The sequence below is a fragment of the Perognathus longimembris genome, chromosome 3, assembly GCF_023159225.1.
Source record: "Perognathus longimembris pacificus isolate PPM17 chromosome 3, ASM2315922v1, whole genome shotgun sequence".
In the NCBI taxonomy this organism is placed as follows: Eukaryota; Metazoa; Chordata; class Mammalia; order Rodentia; family Heteromyidae; genus Perognathus; species Perognathus longimembris.
The window spans coordinates 89,481,863-89,506,209 of NC_063163.1; the positions used below are offsets into that span (position 1 = coordinate 89,481,863).

The 24,347-nt window shown below is 50.2% G+C and overlaps 1 protein-coding gene and 1 long non-coding RNA gene across 9 annotated transcripts in view; both read right to left on the bottom strand.

The window, feature by feature from the left end:
• Positions 1-24,347, bottom strand: part of Tmem132d (transmembrane protein 132D) — a 310,602-nt gene that overhangs the window by 135,655 nt on the left and 150,600 nt on the right. The gene's annotated exons all lie outside the window — the stretch shown is intronic.
• On the bottom strand, positions 3,837-5,816 carry LOC125349226. The gene is made up of 2 exons (XR_007210485.1): positions 5,677-5,816; positions 3,837-5,459 (listed from the first exon to the last, which is right to left on the bottom strand). It is a non-coding gene; the product is annotated as an uncharacterized LOC125349226 (long non-coding RNA).

A 24,347-nucleotide genomic window follows, 5' to 3' on the forward strand; every position in this document is an offset into this window, starting at 1 on the left:
CCAGGATCTGCAATGTGTAGCCATTGCCTAGCAGGACAGCAAGCGCAGGGCCCCAGTGGACACGTCTGCCTCCTCTGACATTACCTGTGCTATCCCATCCTTGCATCCTGACTCATAACACCCAGTGCTAATGGATCAACTAGAGACACAGCCCCAAAATGTGCTCAAGATTGCACATTTAATACATATTGGTACATATGGTACTTCCTCCCTATTCCTGTCTGCCTAGTATTTTGAGCAATTTGTAAGTCTATTTTCACAATGAGGAGTTACAGTACACTTTATGAGACCTTTTTACTTAACATTTATTAAGATGCTAGGCTCCTTCATTTGCTTTGATCATCAGTTATCATATCCCTGCAATTCAATTCTCATCTGGAGGAAATTCCCCATCAGGAGGTGTTTGGCAATATTTGGAGATGCTTCTGGCTTTCACACATGAAAGAGAAGGGAGCCATGAGATATAAGGGTGCAGATTGGGGACTTGGTGAGTCCCCTAGAGTTCCCCCAGACCCTCCCCAGTATCCCAAAGCAAGGACCATCCTTTCCAGGTGATAAAAAGGCTGACCTTTAGAGACCTAGATTCATAAGGCTCCTAACATTGGTCCAAGCTCTATTCCCAGGAAGATGTTCTTGGCCATAGTTTTAATACAGTGCTGCATCTGATCTTCTGATGTTCATTGTGGTTTCATTGAGTAAAGTGATGTAACAAACATTTTCCTTCACTTTTGAACTACTATCAGGTTTTCCCTTTAAGGGAAAGCTAGGGTCATACAATAGTGGGGGAATATTTCCTCTACTATAGTGTATCATGTTCATTGTAAAATAAATGTACAGGAAAACTCTCTCTTGCCGTGGGGGTCCATGAGTTTTCACAACTATGAAGCCACCAACACTTCCACTGAACTCCCAAATAATTCCCTTGTCCTGCCTCTTTATAGCAAGTCCTCCCACATTGCACATTGTTCCTTTTTGTTTTTCTGTGCCTGGGTGCTGTCCCTGAGTTTTTGTGCTCAAAGCTAGAGCTCTACAACCTGAACCATAGCTCCACTTCCAGTTTTCTGGTGGTTAGTTGGAGATAAGAGTCTCCCAGACTCTCCAGCTTTGGCTGGCTTTGAACCACTATCTTCAGATCTCAGCCTCCTGAGAAGCCACGATTATAGATGCAAACCACCAGCTCCTGGCTTTAAACTATGTATTTTTTAACTATAAAGTTAATTCATGGTCATTGCAACTAAATAATCATATCTACATTGCAAATGTTTTTCTAGTTTTTCCCCTTCCCACCTTCCAGAGAGACACTGATGTTCATATTTAAGAGAATATTTACGGATTGGGGTATGAGAAAGTGTCCTGAGAAGAGACAAGGAAGGGATGGCCATTTGATTTAACAATCTCTATTGGCAGTGTTGCCATCCACAAAACTAAAGAAAGGGTGAATTGTTGTGGTACAGATGTGGATAGAGACAGAAGTGGCAGCCGGATGCCAAGTGTGCTCTTACAAGAGAGGAGAGGCAAAGGCAAAGAACTAGCCAAAATGAGTCTCAGAAGAGGAGAGGCAGAAGGCCCAAGAGCTCTGAAAATACTCTTGTTCATTAGAAGTCAAATACATGCAAGATACATCGCGAAGACAGCATCTCCCCTCATCAGATCTGCAAGAACCAAGTTGACACCGAGTCCTGGGAAGATGGCGGGGAAATTGGTACTTTGCAAATATCGTCTGCAAATGAATTGCTTTAACCTTCTGGAAATTAATCTGGCCACATCTATCAGCATCAAAAACCCACATCTTCTTTGAGCCATAAATCTCACTTGGGGATTTATCTGCAGGAATAAAATCATGAGTAAGTAAGAATATGTGCAGAATTATTTATACTGATAAAATATTAGGAAGACACAAGCTGTCAATAGGGAAATTATAATAAAGCTATGTGGTTGAATATTATGCACGTGTTTTTAAAAGGAAGAAATCCATCTATATGCATCCATCTGGAAGAATATATATGACTATTTTTAAGCAATAAAAATAAGTTAATCCTCACTTGGGGGAAAAACATGCACAAACATTCATTTGGGCAGATATGGATGACATTTTAGAATAAAAATCAGGAAAACATTCTTAACATTGCTGAACAGTTCTAAGTCTAAATTGCATCGTTTGGCAGATTCCTTTATTTTTCTTTTCCTGATCCTAAGCACGGATGTGCTCTGCCAGGAGACTCAAGTGAAGGCCAAGGAACAGCCACAGAGGAACAGCCAGGCTGTCGGCAAGGGGAGCTGCCGTCCTGGGCTAGGGACGCCTGTGTCGGCCTTGTCCTGAGCTAGAAACGCTTGCATCATCCCGGTCTGGTCCCAGAAACCATGTCTGGAGGTGCTCTCTCCAGGAGGTCTTGTCCTCCAGCTTGTGGGGAAAGATGCTACCATTCCTTGCCAGGTCTCCCACAGGTGGGGAGAGGCACAGTCTGGTTCTAGGCAGAAAGTGGGGAGGCCCTGTGTCCACCAGTTAGGACCTGCTGTGCAGATGTGGGCACAAACCTACACAGCGTCTTCATAAATACCAGCTCTCAGCACAATTCAGGGCAGCAGCCACGGGCTTGAAACAGAACTATGTCACGGCTTTTAGCTGGATCACTAGGTCCCATGGCATCCTAAAGTGTATAAAAATATGTCCCCAACAGGAGCGATTTAGAGCGTGATATCCAAATTAACTATGGGTAGAATGACCATAAGTCCTAAGTCCCCTCAGTTCCCATGGGTAGTATTGGGCAGGTCTGCTGGGCAGTCTTGGCGGGGAGTGTAGGACATTCTCAGGACATTCCCGAAGGCCATTGTCCGCTCTCGGCGTCACCTTAGCAAAGAAGCGCGTGCTATCTTTCATGGGCATTTCCCTATGAATTTTTGAATTGGTTCATTAGTACCACCCAGCGTCGTAATATTTTTTTTACATCAATACTAATAATTCTAATGGGATTTGGAGGAGGCCTCTCCGTGTGGATGGTTTGCTTTCCAAGAAATTGTTTACAAGTCTTCTTCCTTGTGACCCAGAGAAGGAGTTGTGCTAGCATGTCCTTAGCAGGAATCGCACTGTTTTCATCACCAAGGTGCTGTTCTCCAGTGGTGCCTCGGAATGACCGAGATGCACTCTCACTCCCTGCCCTCCGAGTCCTAGGTGTGTGGGATCCTTCGTAGCCAACAGAAAAGACAGGAAATTCCTCACCTGGAAACCACATCCCAGGTTTTTCAGGAAAAGTTAAACATAAATGGCATTATTTGAGAGGGGGGAGGGAGGGGGGAGGGGAGGGGAGGGAGGGAGGGAGGGAGGGAGGGAGGGAGGGAGGGAGGGAGGGAGAGCTGTGTTCCTAGAAGAAAGTAAACCTTGTAAACTCTGGAGGAAGGGCTTAGTGCAAACAACACAGTGGCTTCTGAGACTTTGATTTCCCTCCAAGGGTCAGTGTGGCTTTCACTGCCGTGTTGCCAGATTTTGTAGGCATTGAGTCCCACTGGGCCAAGCCAAAGCTCTCTTTCCATCTGATCCTGGCTGTGGCTGCTGTGCGCTCTGCACCTTCTCCAGGATTAACAGAAATTTCTCCATGGGGACACTTACACGTCCGTGAAATTCTCTATAGAATAATAAACTGTTTCATCTACCTGACAAATAAAACCACAAAACCCTTGAAGTGAAAGGGCGAGGACAAGCGGGGATGAAAAACAAACCAACCCACAATCACTAACCCTGGGCGATGGGAGGCCACGTGGGATAGAAACCAGAGAAGAAAGGCAGCCCTCCCTGGATGCTACAGCCATAAATTCAGGATTTTTTCCCTTCAATTGCCCGATTTTTGAGCTGTATAATGATTGCATCCGGGTAATTCATCGGCCTCCAGGTGTGCCTCCGATTCACAATAGCGCCTTCTTACCTGAACATTCAAAGACACATTTCTTTCAAAGCAACATGAAGAAACAAAGCCCTTCAAGGCCCCACACGTGAGGCTGAAGTCAGGAACACCCGGGAAGAAGAGCCTTCAGGTTCGCGGGTCTCTGCTGTGAGACTTGGTGGCAATGGGCTGTCTGGGATGCAGGCGGGAGAGGGCGGTCTGGCTTCATTGCCCACCGCAGCTGCTGTGCTCGCCATGTGGTCAGGGCCAATGCTTTTTGCCCTTCCCCCCACGGATCCCATCTGCTCTTTGGCTGGCTGGGGACTGTCCCCATCTCCACCTCTTCCGTGGGTGGGCTCTTGCTCATAAAGTGGTGCTGAGGTGTGACGTGGGGTCATGTAATGTCCACTCCAGCCCTGACCATGGGCTGGGCACCACACAGACTAGTTAACCCTGACCATCACCCCATGGTCATGGTGGCTGAGGGAGACCGGCACACAGGGCTGCATTCTGTGCCCCCTGCAGGGTGGTCAGCGGGTGGGGGTGTGGGGGGCCCAGGAGAGCTGAGGAAACAGGAACAGCTGTCAGATGAATCCAATGGATATCTGCACTGGGCCCTGGCTGGGACACTGGTCCACGCCTGAGGTGGGGGGACTGTGGGCTGCGAAGCATCTACAGATCAAAGCGGGAACACCACCAACAGGGGTAGAAAAAAAAAAACGCTCAGCATCATTAATATGGGTCAGACCACGGCCAGATACCACCTCTCTCCAGTTGGAAAGTCCACAGACAGCCGGTGCTGAGAGGCTGGTGAGGGCTCAGAGGGGAGTCCTCCATGCGGAGGGAGGAAGTGCTGACTTGCATAGACTTCACAGAGCACAGCAGGGAGGGTTCTTGGGATTTCCAGGCGAGGATGAAGCTGGACCTCTCTTTCCTGCTTGCCCCATGAGCCAGCTGTCTGGCCTTTCTCTGGGTGTGGAGCCCCATGAAAGGCAGCAGCGTGATGAAGGACCCCTCTCCCTCCTCCAACAACCCCTCCATAACTGCATCCATCACCATTGTCAACAGACAGAAATCACCCTAGTGGAAAAGAAAGTGCAGCCCATGTGCACAACAGAATACTCAATCATAAAAAGGATGAAGATCCCGCCACTTGTGCCAACAGGGATGGAAATGGCGATACTGTGTGAAGTGAAATAAGCTAGGCCCAGGAAGATGGCACCATGTGATCTCATTTGTCTACAGAGCTTTCTGGAAGAGAGTGGAATGAATGGTTACTGTTTGGGGTGGTAGGAGAGCGGGAGAAATGAGGAGAGGCTGACCAGTGAGTATGGAGTTGCAGCTCCATGAGCCTTTGCCCAATGGGGTAATTGTGGAGAACAATTAATTACATGCCACCCACCTACAGAAGCTTAGAAGAAAGGCTCTGAGCTCTCACCATGAACAAATGACAGGTGACAGGCGAGATGGATATGTTTAACTGGATTCAAGCATTACACACAATTATGCACAGATCAAAACATTACCCAGTTTCCCCATTCACATGTACAACTCTGTGTCTTAACGTGTGCCCTTAAAAATAACCTGGAGAGGCTGGGGATATGGCCTAGTGGCAAGAGTGCTTGCCTCGTACACATGAGGCCCTGGGTTCGATTCCCCAGCACCACATATACAGAAAATGGCCAGAAGTGGTGCTGTGGTTCAAGTGGCAGTGTTAGTCTTGAGCAAAAAGAAGCCAGGGACAGTGCTCAGGCCCTGAGTCCAAGCCCCAGGACTGGCCCAAAAAAAAAAAAAAATTAACCTGGAGGCAAACTTCTTAAAAAGAAGAGACGCGTGTTGCCTGAGACCCTGACAAGTTCCAGGCCCTGAGCTAACCATTCTGCCGAAGTCACTTCAGCGGGCAGTTACAGGTTTATAAGATATTAAAATGACATCCGCCAAGAGTTACACATTCTCAGTGATGTTCCCTGGAGATCTGCTCCTTGCGGTCCCAGAGGCTGTGTCCCATGGTCTCCATCCTGCCCTGGGGCCTGTGCCTTTCTACTCCAGTGGGGTGCTGACCGACCTCTGGCCTCTGGCTCCTCTGTTCCCACCACCACCTGTGGAGTAGCTATAGCCATTGCCCTCTTGGTGACGGTGAATGTGGTGTTTCAGAAGATCAGGGGCCATGCTGCAAGGCGGTGGCAGCTGTGGGGGTCTGTCCCGAAAGGCTCGTGACTCAGAGCTTGATGGAGCTGCTGACCGCCATGGCACTGCTCTGCAGTTCCACACTCGGGACCTGGCATGGGTTAAAGATGGACCAGTGCCTGCAGAGTCCATACACAACATGGGGACTGGAGGCTGGGAAGTGGCAGTGCCTGAGTTAGCTTTGCTCCATAGCCCAGCTTTGCTCAGACAACCTTGCCGTCGGCCGCCGAATTCCCCCTCTAGTGGAGGAAATTCCTCCTCTGCGCTGCTTGGTCACAGGCAAATCCACCATCACCACCGTGCCCGGGTCCCAGGCCTGAGGGTGCTGCTTGCCTTGGATAGTCAGTCAACGCTTTAAACATGCACTCAGCTTCTCACGCACTCTTCTGATCCATTTTTTTTCTGCTATCCCAGCACGAGCCCATCTATTCTGTGCTTTTAATTTTTAATGTCTTTTCATCTATCCTATTCTTAATGCTGGGCAGGAAAAATAAGACTCAGTTTTCCAAACACTGGGAGCGATGGGCTGATCTTTGGTGGGGAGGGACGCTGCTTCCTGTCTCATTGAGGCAGGGGTTTGGCAGGAACCCTCATCTATCAATCTCATTGAATAGGAGCAGAAGTAGGCACTGCCCTGGGTGGGGGGATGGTTGGAGAACTTCCAGTGGCTCCAGGTCCCTCTTTCTCATGTGGCCAGAGATGCCCATGAACTCCGACATTGGGGCTGCTTGGGTCTGGTCTGGAAAGCGGAGGAGTAACAGGGCCTGAAGCCAGGGCAGGTTATTTGCTTGTGATGCTGACTTCTACAAAGGCCAGTCACAAGAGGGGGCAGGAAGGGCCGATCTGCACACACTGCAGCAACAGGCGATGGAGTATCCGTGTTGATGTGATGGCAAGCGTCCTTGGCTTGTCCCTGTGAGGGATGCACTGGCTTCGTGGAAGGGAAGCAAAGGATGGATGGAGGCTGAGAGCAAGGAAAGGACCACCTTTCCCCTCTGGGGGATGTGGGGAGAGGATGGAAGGGACTGGAGGATATCTAGAGAGAAGAGACCGTGACTGAGCTCAGTTCTTGGATCAAGGTCTGACCCCAGAGAGAAAGTGGTTGTGTTAGGGAAAGGTGGGCTCACACACATGGAGGTCCCAGGCATGGCGACGGGTAAGCAGAAACTGTTCATGTCTCCCACAAAAGCAAAGGCTGTCTAAGAGGCAGCAGGACTTTGAGGCCACCTGTGGAAAAGAAAGACCCAGCGCTGCAGCCAACCCTGTGCAGTTCCATAGCCGGAAGTCCAGGCAGTCATGAGGCCTCACAGTGTCTGTCAAGGCCTGGTCCTGGTTTGTTCCCAGCTTCCCTCTCTCATCCCTGGCAGTTGTGGTCCCTCCCCCACTCCCCATCCTCTTCTCCCATCCCTGGGGGCTGTGGCCCCCTTATTCCCCATTCCTCCTTTCCCATCATGGCGGCTGCAGGCTCCTCACACCTCAGACATACACAGCAGTGCCCAGTGCCCAACTCCCACAGAGGCTGGGATTGGACAGAGGGAGGAGGAATGCACTTATCTAGCAGGGTGGAGGTCCAAACAGAAACTGAGAGTGAACACGGATGAACAGTGTGAGGCCTTGCCCTCATTGAGATTTTAGGTGGGGAAATTTGTAGCCTTCCATTTACCAATTATCTTTGAGGTCCTCATCCGGCTGCCTTTGATCAGTGCTTTTATGCATTCAGTGACAGGAGTTAAAGTCCGGTCGGGAAAGCAGCACTATTGCCTGGAGCTGCACAGGCAGAATTTAATAGCAGGAACTAATTTCAAAGATGCTAGGTGCTCATTAAGATGGACAAAATGACATGTCCTTATCTGTGTCCACAAGGCATCTCATGAAACCCAACAGAGGTGTTGGCAGGGGCAGAAACTCTACAAGGGACCATTGAGGCAAGAACTACAGGAGTCACCTCGCATCTCTGAAGACAGAGGGGTTGGGCAAGAGGGAGTCGTACCCAAACTGGGAGCAGGACCCACCCAGTAGGAGCTGAAATTATGGAAGGGAAGGGGCTGTTCATGAAAGCTAGAGACTTAGAGGACACAACACCACTGTGGGGGCTGCTCTGTAAAACAGGAGCCTGAGAGAGAGAGACAGGGAGAGTGAGGGAAGTAGGAAAGAGAAAGAGGGAAAGAGAAGGCAGGATTGGAAGCCTGTCTTCCCTTTTCTTCCTGCCCTCAGAATTCCAACTTTGTCTTTTCCCAAGCATTGTGTGGGCAAGGAGCCTGAGAAGTGAGGCTCGCGGCCACCCACGCTGTCACTCAGCACAGTGGACAATGTGGGCAGAGAATGAGGCACCGCACCCAGATGCCTGGCTCCACCTGCCAGGAGAAAGGCCCTCCGTGGCAGGGGCCCACTTGTGTGGTAAGGTAAGGGCCGTGGGCGCCTTCCCCTGCAGATGGCCTGAGGGAGCAGGTCACACCCAGGTCCCCTGCGGGGAGGGGAGAGGCACACAACAAGGGCACACACTGTGGCCCTGGGGAGTGGCGGGGGGCCTTGGGGCACGTGTGGCAGGAATCAGAGCACACCTGGTCTGATGGCCAGTTCTCGAATCCACACCCCAGCCTCTCAGGAGTGACAGAGAGGGAGTCAGGATGGGGGTCCCCTTCCCTGCTGTCATCCCAATCAGGGCTAGGAGGGGTCAAAGGCTCATCACTGGTGACTAGAGGTCCCCCAGGGCCACTGCTCCCAAAGTCTACAGATGTGTGCTGTAGGGGCCACTGTGTGCAGGGCCCTGCCCAGTCTCTCGCCAGGATGGAGCCCACAGCACCCAGCTGGGTGGCAAGCCATGCCCTCCTGGAGACCCATCTGGACACTGGTCAGTGTGGTAAAAATGCCTGGCCACTAGCCCCGAAAGTGGGCGCTTGTGAGAGCCATGGGGTACCAGGGCTGCTCGGGGCCTCTGTCCACTCCTGCCTCCCCCAGGACAGGACCCCAGTGTGTGGGGGGGGGCTCCTGCTCTCAGATCTCCACCCTACTGCTCCTTAGGGAGTGGGGTGACGAGACATGGAGGTATCCCAATGTCACTGCCTCCCACCTGGGAGCTCACCATCATCTGCGGGCCCCAGGGAGCACTAGGGTTTATGCCCTTCAGTCAGACTCTGGTACTGTCAGAACCTCTTTTATATGCACACTGGTCTGGTGATAAATAGAAGCTAAGTTCACCCCAGAGACTCAGCAGAAACACAGGCTGGGAGACTCAGGAGGCTGGGGAGGGGAGCTGGCTGCCCAGTCTTCCAGTGTCTGAGCACTGGAGGGGCGGAGTCCACACTGGGTGGGGCACTGGGTGGTGAACCCAGATGCCCAGCACTGGTCAGGAAACCTTGAATGCACACAGAGGGGTCACCTTGGATAGAATACAGCACACCATACCCCTCTCGATGGGGCCCTCTGCAGATACACACTTGTCTGTTCACAGGGAGGTATTTGTGCAGAGTTGATGTCGCTCAAGTGGGGGTGCAGCCTTGAATGAGGATGACATAATTCCCGTCCTTTGAAGGGTGAGGAGACATCCCATCACCATACACAGGGCCCTGAGACGCAGTGACAGCTAGTGTCCACTTCTTCACACGGCCACTGCTCAGCTGTCCTCTCCTGAAGGCCTCGCTACTGTCTCCCAAGCGACAACCAGTGAGCAAGATGATCACAGTCCCACCACCTTGCAGCACTCTGCGAAGGCAGGCACGGCGAAACGGAACACGGCTGTCAACAATATATTTTGGGCCTTGGGTATTCACAATGACTCTTCAGTTACTGAAGGAGGGGAAAAACGCTTGGGTGGTGATTTCTTTATGAGCACCAGGTCATTGTGCCTGCCGTGCAGATTGGCTCCTCTGGCCACAAGACCCGGCTGGCATTAACTATCTTTAGATCCATGCTCTGAGATGGAACATACCAAGAGCATCAAGTCACCACATAGACCTGCACTGCATGACTGAAGATCATTTCAAAAGCTACTGACCAGCCAGACCCCCGGAACTGGCCTCCTTTGTACAAAACAGCCACTGCTCCGTCTGCCTCCCCTCCCTGAGGGACAGCAAAGTACCTCTGTGAGCAGCCCCCATTTGCTCACTCAGCTGGCCTCCCATGCTGTTCAAACCTCAACACTTTACCCGGCTTCACTTTGTTTCTGGAGTTCTCTCTCAGGATCTAGGGTCAGCGTTGTCTTTCCTCAGTCACCCTGCAGTCTGTCTCTGCTTTACCCCCTTGCCACCACTACGCAAACGTCACACCTACTAAACTGACTTGCTTTCTTAATGTAAATACATCATTTTGGAGGGAAGTCTTACTGCACTGCCATTAAATGCAAACTGGTATTGCTCGCTATAAATAGAAGGCGGCCATAAACAGCCGAGAAGAAAATGAGGCGTCATTATAAATTCTAACTGCGTGGTGTTGGCTGCCGAAGGCTCCATGTCTGACTTGTACTCCTTGGTGAAAAACGAGGTGAACAAATATTAGGATTTCAAGACACCCTGATACCAGCCGCCTTTCTCTTTGAGGAGATCACAAAAATTGCAAAAGAGCTGAAGAGACCACCATCGATCAGCCCTGTCTCCCCACTGTGTCTGCAGCTTGCTCCAAGAAGTGAGGGTGAGTCGGTGGGTGGGTGATGAAATTCTCCCAGACAAACGATGATGCAGCAACGTAGCACAGGCCCTGTCACCCTCAAGCCAGGTTATCTGGTAATATGGGGACCCCATTTCTCCATACCCCAAGGGCTGGCTGACACTGGCTTCATCTCTGCCCATTGGAGGTGCCAGGGCTCCTACCTGAGATCATGTGGAAGTCTCTTCTAGCCTCCAGTAGCCATGAGCTCCTGCAACATAAGAGCAATGTCTTCTGGACCCACCTCTTCAGGATAGGCCTGTGGAGAGGTCAGGTCTGGAGGACTCTGAGCTCAGTGCTCCTTTGCAGGTGCAGAAGCTGAATGAATGCACAAACGCTGTGAGCTGCCACTGTCTGTGTTCCAGGCACGTGGGTACCCAGGTGTATTGACCTTGGGCGCACATTGATCATGCACCAATCAATGTATTGATCACACATTGGCCTTGTCAATGTTACAGACCCATAGTGTACCATTGTATTTGTACAATGTACACGATGATCCATTGTGCTTGTTTCACACATGAGGAAACTGAGGCTCAGTTGGGTTAAATTCCCTCTTCAGAGCACATAGTTATAAACAGTAAGGTTTGTTGTTGTTGTTTGTGACACTCCTTTGCAATGCAAAAGTTCCAGCACACAAGAATTAGAGAGTAAGATGCCCTGGACACACACACCCCAACGGTTAAGGTTTTCCCATCTCTGTCTGATATCTCAAGTCTCATGTATGTGAAACAATATCTGTAAGGTATAATATGAAGCCCCCAAGTATCCTTATACTTGAACAGTAAATAACATGAAAGGCGGGTAGTATTCATTCCCACACTACACTTATGCTTGGTGTGATGAGAGCAAGTTCCACCTAACCACATAGCTTGCACAACAGAAGTAATAAAAGGCAGAGTTCTCTGTGTCCTCTCTCTTGGGGACAAACGGTGGTGGCTGAGTGAGTACTGGTAGATCTGTCCAACAGAGATGACTAGAAGGTGGACTGTATAGTAAAGCTCTGGAAATGTCTGGGCACCCTCTTGGACAGTCTGAACCCAGACTGGTAGAGGCCAGTTTGTCCTCTAGCCCACACAGAGGTGAGAGCCTCGGTTTCCCCTCACCCAAGGTAGGATGGAGCCCAGTGTCCAGCAGCAATGCACAACCCCACCTTCAGCCCTCCTGGCCCCTCCTTGACCTTGCTGGGTGCCACTGCTTGGCACACTACCAGGACTGGTGAGCTTGCTCATGTTTCTACCGTTAGGCAGCCTCCAGTAGAAACTAATCAGCCCCGAATGGGCATTTTTTCATGGACATGTCCCCAAACATCTCTCCTCAGTCCTCTGGGGGGGTCAATGTGGGCTTCCTGAGGCTCTGTAGCTGAATAACAGGATGCACATGCTCTGCACATCTGGAAGTCCACCAGCTCCCTTCAGAGATACCCAAGTGCCCCATAGCAGCCAAGGGAACATGGAATACCCAAATTCCACAGAGGATATGGCCATGGGGACTCACCAGGACATTCTGCCAGTGTTTACTAGTTGGCATCCTGGACCCTGAGAAGTGGACACCAATCATGGTAGATACGTCATTAGAGAGAGCCCAGATCTGCATCTCCCCATATCTGCACCTGCAGATGGGCCTTGCTGTCCTGTGAACCTCGCTGCATGCCCAGTGCCTGGGCAATGAGTGTTACAGTTACCAGATGCCTAGGTCCTATTCGAATTAAACACCACTCCCAGGGAAATAAATCAAGCAAATTAATGACATGCTTAGAAGCAGGCAAACCAGCAGACTGACAACCATGCAAACATGGAATGCTTAAAAATATGTAAAGTAGAAGGAAAAAAAACTGTAAAACTAAAGCCAAGGTAAAGTGGGCTCATTCGGGGTGGGCCACTGAGGAATCTGTCTATGGAGGCAACTCACATTGAAATTCGTCTCCAGCAAGGAGTCTGGAGAAGAGGCTCTAGGCTGCCTACAGTGGCATCCTGATGCCAAGAGCTCCCTGCAGCAGGGGCAGGTGAGGAGAAGACGGAAGTACAGTCACATGGAAGGTCCACTCAGGAAGTTGCACTCCCGCTGCACAGGCAGGAAGTGGGTCACATATATGCTCACTGAGAGGGGGATCTGCCTCAAGCTGTCGTGGAGGTTGAAGGGCAGAGTGGGCATGGGCACATGGCCACAGGGATGTGTGGCTGAAACATAGGGCTCCCTGGGTCTGGGGAGGAAGGAGGAGATGCAACCTCAGAGCCATAGTGTTTCCTGCTTGGGGCTGACACTGTGTTGGAGACAGTATGGAATGATTCCTCCATACCATTCCACACAGCCCCCATTCCAAAGCAGTAGGAAGAACAATCAGACTTTGCCCAAGAAGGGAACAGAGGGTAATAGGAAGAATCAGATAGCACAGCTCGTGTGTCAGGAAAGCCATGCCTCCGTTAACTTCCAGGGCGTCTGTGCCCAAACTTGGGTTTGACAGACCAAGAACTGGACAATCAGGCTTGCTTCCCAGTGGCTAGACCCAGACCACCCCCTCCGTGTCTGCAGTGGCTTGGGGCACAACACTGGCTCAGGCCTTTCTTGAACATTCTCTTGGTCCTACTGGCTCAGCTGTGGCCCTCAGATGATGGTGGTGACAAGCCTCCATCTGTATTCCCTGAGCAGTGCCAAGTAAAGAAAAGGGGCTTGGGGCTAGCAAGAACACAGTCTTAATGCAAGCATTCGAGAAACTCCTAAATTTCCCATTACCCTTCCCCAAATCTCTACTAATCCATGGCTTTTGTCAAGTATATTTGGAAGAAATAAAAAGGAAGGAAGGGGAATGAGAAGGAAATAAAAATGGAAAGAGAAGGAGGAAGGAGGGGAAGAGACAGGGTTGGGTTGGTTTCCTTCCCCATCCACTCCCCTCCTGTGCAATGGTGAATGGAGGCGCCACCTTCGGTGTATTCCTGGAGGGAGAAGCATGCATCTGTCATGTGATCACCATGCATTTTGATGATAATGAGCAAAGGATAGAAAGAACAGGCAGGAGAAGGCAAGTCAGTCTGCCAGAGGTTGCTGGGGAGGGGCTGTGGGCAGCACCTGTGCTGGACAGGTGGGATTACTAGAAATTTCCATGGAGTAGACAGCAAGGGCAGAGCTGTGGCACACACAAAGGCCTGCTGAGTGAGGAGATGCAGTGAGCTCTGAGAAAGCGTGGGGACAGCTGGCAATCCACACAGGCAGCATCAAGTGTGGCCAGGCCCACAGACACAGATGGCGTTGTAAGGTCTGGTGTGGAAGGAGCCCGAAGCCCCAGGCCTCCCTGCTCTCCCACCAGCCCCAGGAGCCCCTCACATCAGGGCTGGGAGGGAAGGCTCCTCTGTGCTGCTGCAGGTGAAATGCCACAGCCCCCAGCTTGTGGATTGCAGAAGTATGAAGCACGCTGCTCAGGAAACACAAGTGGACCGCATGCATCCTGTTTCCAGCCACAGGCTATCGAATCCCTCATTTGCTCTCTTTGCTAATAAGCAATCAGTGGTTGTCCTCCACTTGCCACACTCCACCAAACTGCCACATCCTCTCGGCCCCTGGCCCTCCTCTTCTATAAGCTCAGGCTCCTAAGGCCTCTTACGTTCTGACTTCTGGTGGGCTTTGGCCCCAAGGAAGAAGCAGCAGAACAGTAAAAGGTTACAGGAGACGGGGCCAGGGAGGGGCAGGAGAGTGTGTGTCCCACTTCCTCCCTGATGGTCACCCGATCCCTTCACAGACCCTGCTCCTGGACTCTGTCCCTGACAGCACACCTCTCTGCTGTTCTGTCTGACTTGGGGAGGAACAGCTGTCTCAGGGGCCTCCACATATCTGCCTGGGTCTCTTGCCCTGCCACTCCTCTACAAATAGTTCATCCACCTAGTGTCCATCTAGCCCCGCTTGGTCCTTCTATCCAGGCCAGCAGTATATGGCCAGTCCAGCAGTATGGGGCCAGGTCTCCACTGGGCCAACTCTCCCCTGGGTGCCAGTACTCTCTCTCCACAGCAAGAAATGCCAAGAAAATTACAAGGAGAACAATGGGAGGCTCATTCCTCATGAGCAGCATCAGAGTGGGCAGAGGGCTTTAGCTTCCAGGCAAATCACACATCCACTGGTAATGACACCATGAGACAAGAGACACAAGTGAAATTCATTGCAATTCTCTGACTTTCCAGTGAAAGGATTCTCTGAAATAGTTTAATCAGATGCATCTGATGAGGATAATTACACAGCAAGAGCCCAGCCATCACGCAGGGAGAGAAATGGATCGACAGGAGCTGAGAACAAAACTCGGTCCTGGGGGACTGGAACTCATTGCCTGGCAGACATGGAGGAGATTCCAGGACACAGGCAGCGGGTAAACATGGGTGTTCCGGGGCTGGAGCTGAGGTGCCTGCTGGTGATCCCTCACTAGTCACCCCAAGAAGATGAGGGCGGGACACAGGTGCCAGTCAGGCAGCTGCTCCCACAGCTTGGCTCTGCCCAGCTGAGGTGAAGCAATGGTGCCCACTTCACAGAGGGCACCTCGGCCCTCTGGGCAGCTGCTGGAGCTGTGGGCTGTCTGCACACTGCAGACTCCACTTCACAGGGGGCACCTCGGCCCTCTGGGCAGCTGCTGGAGCTGTGGGCTGTCTGCACACTGCAGACTCCGCTCCAGCCACTCTGCAGCAGCAAAGGGAAAGACATTTTTTTTTCCCCTCAATTACAGAGGAAAATCCTAAGGCGGGTGCTTGCCATCCTGGTTGGGAGCCTGACAGGCTTCCAGAATGAGCATGTATCGGGGACTCTGGGCTCCGCGGGTTGCAATGGCACCAAAATCAACTCCTGTGTGCTCCTCTGTGGTTTTCCTGACTCTGCTATGACCTTGAGGCATGGCAGGCCCTGCTTGATGACAGTCCCCACACAGCTCAGCAAGGCTCCGGCTGTCTCCAAAGCACCCATCGTGGAGCCTAAATCAAGAAGCCCTGGCTCTGTTTGGCGCCAGGCCTGGAGCACTCTTCTTGCTCTTGCAGTGATTTCCTTGGGCACTCTTTTGCACCATTTGTAAGGTGAATTTGGTCACTGATCTTTTAAATGTTTACTGAGCCAGGTGTCTTGTGAGGAGCTGTGTGAGGTGCTGGCTCACATGTGTGATCAAACAATAGCCTGTCTCTCTGGAAGCTTCCATGGCTAGGAAGGGGATTCCCATGACAGGTGGAGAACAAGTGCACTTTAAGCAATGACAAAGGGTGCGGCGCGGTCTCAGGATGTGGCTGCGAGCAGAGCTCTGCCCCCGGAGATCTGCAACCCCCTGTGGTTGTTCCCAGATCCTGAACAGATACCAATGTTTGGCTTTATGGGAAAGAGAAACCAAATGCTCAGGGATTTTTGAAATTCCTCAAGGATTCATAAAACTGTAGGTTTCCACAATCTTCATATTCTCCGGTGGTTTTCGTGATTACATAGTGTGCATCTAATAAATACTAAATTTAGTTACACTTACAAACAACTTAGGGTACAGTGAGTACTCAAACACTGGGGGACACATGCAAATGCCATCAGGTAATCCTTCGGGAACTCCTTGCACCAAGAGTTTATATCCAGATTGACAGCGGTGAGTGGAATTAGGTGATGAAATCACCAGTTTTAGGACTGATTTTTGCCTCCAGAGAGTGTTATTTTGGGTACATCGTCCCTAGGTCTTAAGTGAAGTGTAGCACGTACATGAACACTCCGGCCTTTGTTCCATCAGCAATATAGACTCATTGTGTACATCAGAGAGGCCACCAAGCAAAAGTCACAGCATGGCCCAGCAGCAGGCAAAGCCCAAGAGATGATGGGGGCTGCACCCCTGGGCTCCGGGGGCCCCATGTCTTCCACAGCCTCCCATGCTGGCCTCTGTTCCCTGCTCTTACTTGCTCCTTGCCATCAGTGGGGGTATTTTAAACAAGATAATCCCTCTCCGTGGTTTAAGAAGAGAAGACCATAGGGAGAACTCCTCAGAAGGCAGAAAGTGATGATGTAGGGCTTGTTGCCTCCTGGGTGCTAATGAGCACCTCCATCTCCAAGTGCCTGTGGGTAGGTACCCACTGTGACTTGCAGGAGACAGAGAAGCTGGAGGGTGCGAGGTGGACTCTGCCTCCGCGGCTGTCAGGTGGACACTTCCTGACACAAGCTGACACAGGAGAGCCTGGAGTGGGCTGCAGCAAGCTGTGAGCAGGCTATTCCTAGGCTCGCCGGCTGTCAAACTCACCAGCATGGGTTAGAATAATGGAGGCTGTAATGCCACTCTGCTGAGAAGAGAGTGAGTGGCGGGGGCACCCGCCACTGTGAACTACAGAGATTCAAAAGAAATCAGCGGCAAATCAGGACAGAGCCACACAGAGGCCCACAGGAGGAAGCAAGAATTAGGGAAAGCTATCGCAGGGGCCTGGGAAGCCATAGCCTGGTGTGCTTCTCTGCATCTGAGGTCACCATGCAGGCAAGGGAGGCATTTTAACCATGAGTGAAAGACAGGTATGGAATGTGGTTAAGAAACCAGAGCAAGGGTTCTATTCATTCAGTGGCCTCAGAGATGACTGAAGATGGCTCTTGTGTGAAAACAAAAAAAAAAAACAACAGAAAATCCAGGGAAATTATATAGATCATTTTTCTTTGTACACACAAATAGACTGATCTAAAACCTCCTTTTTGACAGATTTGTCTTCTTCAAGTCTTTACTTTAAACTAGAAAGATTGGTGAGCCTGAAAAGATGGATGAGATCAGTAACAGAAACCAAGGAAATAGGACAGAAAAGGAGCCAAGTGATAGGCAGTGAGATGACTAAGGAGGGAAAAAATTAAATGGATGGATGGATAGGTGGGTAGGTGGGTGAGTGGATGGATGGATGAATGGATAGATGGATGGACAGATGGATGGATGGGTGGAGATGGATGGATGGACAGATGGAATGATGGATGGATGGATGGATGGATGGATGAATATATGGCTGGGTGGGGGGTGTATGGACAGATGGATAACTGGCTAAATGACTGACTAGTTGGTTGGCTTAACAGAGGGGTGAATAGGTGGATAGATGGATGGATGGACTAGTGGACAGAAAGTCTACAGATAGGTAGGTGAGTAGGTGGATGGGCAGGTGAGTGGATGGATGTACTGAAACATACCTACCTAGATCTGCACACATTCACGTAAATTAAGTATGCACACAGATGTACATGGATACATACATATATTATATCTTTAACTACACAGAATACATGTAGAGAATTGATCTATCAATTAACAGAGTGATAAGTAGACAGATGATAGGATGATAGGGTATGCACACATGTGTATACATTCTGACCAATATGGGTATGTCTAGGAAAAGTACGAAGAGACAGGGAGACACCATTCTGTGACCAGACATCCTAGAAACTCCAAAGAGATTTCTCATGAGATTCTTCAAAATCCTAGCAGGTGGGCATAAGAATCCCACATTGAAGGAAGAAAACAAAACACCAACCACAAAAAGAAACAAGCAAAAAGTGCTAACTCATTGAAGACGGCACCGCCTTGGCTTTGTGTCTGGGATGTGAGTCAGCTCTGAAAGGTGTCAAAACCCTGGGCCTGGGTGAGGAAAGGCAGAGAGACTGGTCCTCTGTGCTGTGCCCTTAAAGAGTGAGCATGGTGTGTGTGGGGGGGGGGGAGGGATGGGATCCAGAAGCACCCAGTAGGACAATCCATGGATGAGAGTCACAACAAGACACTCAGACAGGGACAGACTGACTGACACAGCCCAGAGAGGACCTCACGGAACAAAGTGCCACAATTTCACCTTACAATGGGGGAGGAGTTTTACCAACTGAAATGGCATCACGGTCCAACATTTTCAAAGAAAGCAGAGGGCAAGAAGTGCCGCCCTCCGCGTGGCTATTTGCACACCTGCAAGTTGGAACAAACACGGCGCTGTGGCCAGTTTTACGGCTGCCTTGCAAGAGGGCACCATGATTACAGTGATGTTGTTAATAAATACTGTGTGTATTGCCAGGTTCAGCCCTCCAACCATGGGAGGGGGGGAGGGGGGGACAGAGCACAGCACACCCAATTAATTTTACAACGGCACTAAATATTCTTCTTTGTTAAACAGGAATTGCCTGAACAAACAAGGCACAGCAATTAAATTCTGGCCACCCTTGGGATATGGTAATAAAGAGTTATTTTGTCTAATTAATGGTTGCAAATTGATTACAAAGGAGAATCTGTGAACAGGAGGTCAGAGCAGTAGGGAGTAAACTGCCATGTTCCCGGCCTTCCACAGAAGGGTAAACACCCTCTGCCTGGTGCAGGCCGCTCCACGTCACACAAGGATTCTGATTTCAAAGGGCTGAAGAGGGAGATACGCTCCACTGACTCAGAGACCCAGTCCAGAGATCCTCAGAGTCCACACCAGCTCCACAGATCTCAGGGAGGTAAATACAGACATTCCTTACTCAAGGGCCACATAGCAAAGTTGAGTCAAACCAGCTGGCCTCTAACACAGTTTCTTAGACTGTCTTTGACCAGTCAGCTCTGCATGGGGTCAAGATGAGTTTTCTCTCTTACTGTCCTCTAAGTATAGATACTTAGCTGAGGTAAGAACTTGGGAAGTTCCATAACATTTTTTTTTTTGGCTCGTTTCCCCTATCTTAAAGACAAGACTCTCTCAGAAAACCTGACATGACACAAGCGAAAGGCTTCATAAAGCCCTAGTGCACAGCACGCTTGGAACAAATAAGAATATGTCATATTGCAAGAGCGATCCTGTGATCCCTTTCTGCAGCTGACACCATCAAATGCCAGAGAGCAAGGTCACGTACAGCCTTTGGTGTAGGATAGTACGTGGGGAGCCCTGTGGCACAACGGCTGCTGGAAACCAGGAGGAATTGATATGCCAGCCTCCTTGGAGGTCACAGCCCCCCGGTGAGCCCTCCACAAGACCTGCTGCTCAGAAAAGGTATTGACTATGCAGTTTCTAAGAAGGATGGAGGGTATGTGAATCAGCCTACAATATATACACAGGGAAATCTTAGGCTGATCAATCTTTATTCCTGGGCAATCAAACAAAGTAGCTTCCCCAGGTCTCTCTGTGGGTGGCTCATAAAATGGAGGGAGGTATCAAATGAGGGGTCCAAATTTGTAGTTTTGACTATAAAAGCAATTTGTTTGTGGGGGTAAGGTCATAGAAGATGAATGCATTTGGATTATTAACCTCAGAGGTAATCCCCCCAGGGAGCGGTGCAGGACTTTGTTGTAGATGTCTTTGTAGAGCTGCTGAAGTTGTTTCTGGAGTTGTTTGTGCTGTTGGTTTTATGTTGCAGGGGCTGGGGGAAGCAGCTGAGGTGTCCACAAACACATCCAGGAATGGGTTAGTATAGACAGCGCTTCGAGGGCCTCTGAGTGTGACACAAAATGACGAAGCCTTCAGACATTGCTTTCACTCTGGAATTCCAAGGACCCGAAAGCTTGATGACCGAGAAAAAGGTGCTGCCAGATACCTGTCATGGCGTCTTCTTCTGTGAAGGCTCTGTCTGCATAGAAAGCAGAATCTGGGTGAAGATGTGCAATCCGCATCTGTTTTCCCCCTTTCTCTTCAATATGGTAGACTCTGCTCATTATTAGAACCTTCCAGAAGACAGCAACCCCCACCCCCAGATGTCTGGGTCTTATCCTAGAAGTTCTGTGCAATGTGGAGGATTCTGGAATTCTCACATGGGACTGTCCACCATGAATGGGCATGCAGCACAAGTTTCTCTACCAGCACGTAAAACATTCTGATCTTGTCACGTCTGAATTGAAAGCAAATTAAATCTCACGTAGTGTTAAATCGTCACTGCACTTTATTGGAGCTGAAGTACTTGAAAATTGGTTAACACGGCAGCTAATTTAACCAGGAATATTGCTGAGGATGAGCCCAGACATTGACAGTGAGTGGTTTCAGAGGAAGAGCAGACACTCGTGGCTTCAACCCAGACACCCAGGTCAGCACCCACATCATGTCAATGCAGAACTCGACTCAGAGCCAGGCCTCCATCAGGGGAAGGTTTCGGCATGATTGTATGCTTCCTTCACAAAATGCCTCCCATCAGGCAATCCTGGATGGAAATATCTGTGCTCCTCAGTGCTTTTGCTCTGAGTTAGCCTGCATCCTGCTAGAACATATGTGTGCAAACTGCTAAAAACTCAGAACCTGCTCCGAGTTGATCTGTCATCAGTGCCTCTTTTTAAAAAGCGTGCTTTGAACAACCACCTTATTGTACCAATTGACGGTTCCCTCTGAACCTGGACAAGAACTTCTCCCAGGACCAGCAGTGGCGGGCTGCTGAGGGAGCCAGGCACACAAGCACTCTAACTGCCACCTCCCTCTGTGAACATATCTGCTCCACAATTTGATTTTTTTTTCTATTGGTGGTGCTTGAGTTTGGACGCAGGGGCTGTGCCCTTGCTAAGCAAGTCCTGAGCCCTTTGCTGTGCCAGTTTTCTTTGCTCTAAAATACCATCCCCAGCTTTGGAAAGTTTGAAGACTGTCCCAACACGTCTGAAGAAAAGCCATCTTGGTTTCCAGGGATGTGCAGAGTGGTGCAGTGACTCTGTCCTTGCTGAAACCGACTTGTTTCATTGCTTTCCTCAAAACTTTCAATGTGCTGTCCTCCAGCTCTAAATATGGAGAGAGAATGGAATCTTCCCTCTCCCCTTCTCTCTACTGTGCTTCTGGGAAAGTTGGGACAGGGGAGGTCCCCGGCTTTCCAGGGATGATGAATAATTGCAATCTCATCTGAGCATGCCTCCCACCCACCCTCTGACTTAGAAACAGGAGGAATGCGTGAGAAAGAATGATAGACAAGAACTTGTAGGACCTGCTGGTTGTTAAAATGCTGGGTAATTACCACACAAGCATTGCTTATTGAGTTCTTGCTGAGTGGCAGGTGGTGGTGCTTTCCCGAGCCAGCCCCCATGTGTTAGAGCCCCATCCTATTTCTCCTCCCAGAGCCAGAAGGACAGGTGCACAGGTGGGTTCAGAGACAGGAAGTGGGAGCACTTCCTTTTCAAGAGGACTTCTGGGAAGCCCCACAGAAGAATGAGGAAGTGAGAGAAGAGGGGCAAGTGCCTGAAGTAAGGAGTTTGGATCTGGCTGGCGCCATCTTGGCCACATGATAGAAGGTGGGCTCTGGCATCTTGTCTGCATGGTAAGGGTAAATGAAGCCCCTATCTCCCAGGTGATGGGCATTCCTGGATCCCTGGAGACAGGAGTCAGCACTTGGCTGATAGGTTACTAAATCTGTCAGTCCACTTTCTGGGACTGGGAGTTTCCTGCCTCTGCCCCCTGACTTGACCCTATTTAGGCCCAGACCAGCTCAGGCCCCATTATGCCATGCCATGTGTCTCCAAGTTCCTGTTGTCCTGTCTCTTGGCTCTTCTCCGGTCACCATGGCGGCCCAATTCAGCTCTCCATTGGAGCTGAATTGGGTTGTTGGTATTGTTTTTGTTCATTCTTTCATCTCTGGGCTTCATGGCTCAGTTTCCTAACAGTGTTAAGTGTATTTCCTGACTGCTGGTCTTTGAGACAAGAGTATACCATGCAGCCGCTGGTCTTTTAATAAAGACTCCCAATTTGACCTTTCAAAATGTGGCTTTTCCATTTTCTCGCCATACCACAGCCAACAAGCTTTGCACAGCCAAGCTGTGAATGGCTGTGGACAGCTGGACCCCTTCAGAAATCTCCAGGGGACAGTGGAGATCATGTCTCTGAAAACCTAACAGATGGGGGAATGGGGACAAAAGGCGTTTATCCACCCACTCCTATCCGTCACAACTGAAGATTGCGCCAGAAGGTGCTGTCCTTACACTCAGCTTGTCCCACGTATACAGACTCCCTTAGGCACAGCAATGCCCAGAAAGCCCTAGGCACTTGCATTAGAGCCTGCATGGCCCAGGCCAGCCTCCAGGACTACAATGAGACTGACAATGCTGGCTCAGAGCCCTCAGCATCTGTTACAACAGGACCGCTATGGCCAAATGGGCCAACCCCATGCTAGGTGTACACATCCAGGTCGCTAGGTTCATCCTGAAGATGACACAGGCTGTCCTCTGCTGGACCAGGGGAGGCCAGGGCAGCCATCAGCAGGACAGCCTTAGATTGCCTTGATGAGGGTCGCGTCTCCAAGTGCCCTGCGATCTTGCATGTGGGAAGAGATGAGATTGGTGAGGCTGGGTCTTCCTCAGCCAACAGGTGCCATGGCAACTTCTGGGGCTGAGTCCAAGTGTTCTGGCTTCTCCTCCGGCATGTTTACCCCAGTGAGGGATGAAACGGCTTTTTTGCATCCCTGTATGAGCTGGATGCATGTTTCATTTATTTAGACATAAGCTGTGTGTACCAGGTGCTGCTCAGCCTTCTTTCTCGGTCCCTCCCCGTCACCACCTCAGTGCCCAGCCCACTCCCACTCAGCTGCTCACATTGCCGGAAACATAAAGCCAGAACAACAGGGAGGCCAAGTGGAGCTGTGCAGAGTGTAAATGCCTTCAATAGGGGCCAACAAGGGCTGAACCTTGGGTGGGAGGCGTTTTGGTTCCCCATGAGGGGCCAGAGCAGCCATGGCCACTGTGGTCACTCCTTGGGTAATGTATATTTTCTTCCCTGTCCCAGGCCCTGCTCCCTCTCTGGAATTTCTTCCTTTATCTGTACAATCAAGCACCAGGTGGCCTTCCAGCCGGCCTCTCCTGGAGAGAATGTGGTCCACACCTGTGGAATGGAGTTTTCCCTGCTGTTCTGCCTGGAGCTGAGGTCCCTGGCCCTCAGGAGGAGCTTCCTGGTAGGCTTGGATTGCTGGGTAGTCATCACCATAGTAACACTTCTGACCTCTGTAGGCAGGGCTGCAAAGAATCCGGCAAGTGAGGTGTCCTTGTCATCTGAGCTCATGGCCTCTTGGAATCATGGGCTTATGGGATGGGTTTCTAGTCTGGAGGAGTGGGCAGGCTGGTGGAAGACAGGAGGGCTGCATGGAGCAGTGTTGTTCCAGCACTGCCTTAATCTCCTTAGCAATTCCAGGGTCTAAGACACAAGCCAAAGGAACCAGGTAGGTCACCACATCAAGCACTGGGCAAAGTTAAATAGTGTGCTCAGGGACACTAAGTGACAAATTTACTGGGCTTTATTGTTCTGCAAATTGCAGTTACAAATGTTATCTAGCCTTGGCCTTTTCAATAATGCCAATTTTATGTATTTGATTGCTGGGAGACCATTTGAGAGAGATGGAAATCATTGTTCTAGAATGTATAATTGTCTCTTTTTAAACTTTTATTGTTTTCTAAAATATACAAATAGGGCTTCTAAACAATAGGTTTGTTCATAATTATAGATAACAAGTAGAATTTAACAACCACTGTCCAGAGATAATGGCAGGGACACCTTAACAAGGCTCTTCCATAGACCTTGCTACCTGTGGTACAATAGTTGCCCAGACAACTGGTCTACTCATCTCTGGGGACTGGGACCAGGCCCTCCTTCTTCCCACTTTATGTCAGGCTAGAGGTGGCAAGAGGACCAAATCCACAGGTCTCCTTTCAGGGCACAAAAGAGCAGGGTCTCTATTAAAATGAGTTGTGTCTAAATTGCCTTTCTGAATCTATGCCATCATATCCAATAGTCACAT